Source organism: Nicotiana attenuata, unplaced genomic scaffold, assembly GCF_001879085.1.
Source record: "Nicotiana attenuata strain UT unplaced genomic scaffold, NIATTr2, whole genome shotgun sequence".
Lineage (NCBI taxonomy): Eukaryota > Viridiplantae > Streptophyta > Magnoliopsida > Solanales > Solanaceae > Nicotiana > Nicotiana attenuata.
In genome coordinates, this window is record NW_017670764.1 from 314,037 (window position 1) to 315,575 (window position 1,539).

Consider the following 1,539-nt stretch of genomic DNA (forward strand, 5'->3'; position numbering starts at 1 on the left):
TTTTCGCATGGGCTCATCATCTGATGCAGAACCGATGCGAGAGGGAGAAGCGGGGATTGATAGCTTTCAAGAACCAGTGGAAAGGAAAGACTTCTTCCCTGCATTCCTTCCTTTCCAAAAAACGTCAATTAGTTTGGGATGGCAGAGGCATAAAAGATTTGATTGAATGAATGCCACCTCTGTAGTTTTCAAACAAATCCAATGTTGGGCCAAGCCTTGCCAGCCGGTAATAGCCGAAAAAAAGGGGGAGATACGGAAGAGGAGATTAAGGATACTCAGTCCACTCCATAGATAGTGCACACAGATTCTTCTTTCATTTTCCACTCCTTTCGGGTCGAAAATGCAGGCTGCTAGTGGGGCTGTGCCCATTCTCCCTCTTCTTCCGCTTTACAACCGGAATAAGGAACCTTAGAATTCACCCTACCTGTCGATGAAAAAATTAGATTTGAGAGGAGCTGAAAGCCACTTGACTCTAAGGAAAGGACCACCAGCTAGTGGATCAGAAAGATATGAATGGAATGTCCTACTCCTGCCTGAGCTTTCCCATCAACCAATCCCCTATTTCAGGGACATCTATGTTAGGTAGGCCCAGGGATCACGATTAGTCGAATGAGCCCATCTCTTTGGCCTATCATTTTTTGGTCGATCCGGCTGGCGGCTCCTGCATCTCCTGCCTCTCTATTGGGCCCCTTTGTTTAGACTAGTTTGCTGCTAGAAGTCCCTAGAGTCGAATTAATAATCAATAGAAGTCCCAATAGAAGTTTACTGACCTGGCTCTTCAATCGACGATCTACTGCTCCATCTTAATAGCAGATGTCCATGCTTTGATTCGAAAGCCCTAGCCAGTGATGAATCCCCAGGTATTCAGTGTCTGGTTCGATAGGACCAGGAAGAGAGGACTCTTTTTTTCCTCCTCCCTTCAGTCCAGTTTGAACCTGTCCCAACAACGAACACCTTCCTACTGCAAGGTGACGCTCTGCCCTTCCCCTAGAATCCACTCTGAGTGGGAGGAGCAACTAGTTAAACTTCTTGAGCAGCCGAGATATTGAACAACGAACATTTGAAACAATTCCTTGCCTCACCCTGAGATGAGAGGGAAGGTCGATTTGACTCGAATCCTGGATCTGATCTTGAATCCTACACCGGTTAATGATGCGATGGGGGAAGTTTTTCTTTTTTCATCAATGCTGGCCCAGTCGAGGCTCGTCCATGCCCAATCCCGATGGGCCTTCGATTTGCCCCTACCCTAGCTCTATAATCCACCCGTCTTCCCCAGTCCCTGAAAGCCCTCCGGGGGCCTAGCCCTCTTTCTCCACTCGAGTCTGAAGTTCAGCAGCTTTCATCGTTGATGAACACCTGCGCTAATAAGACAAAGACATGGAGAGTCTATGCCTTGAATGAATCAGTAACAACAGATTAGTGGAATGAGGGATCATGGACGGATAGGGAGGGAATGGCCTATCAATCATTGGTTGACCTTCCCTTGAACCAGTCATGGAGCTCTCAACTGAGTTGTTTAGGTTCTGGAATTCCATCTCT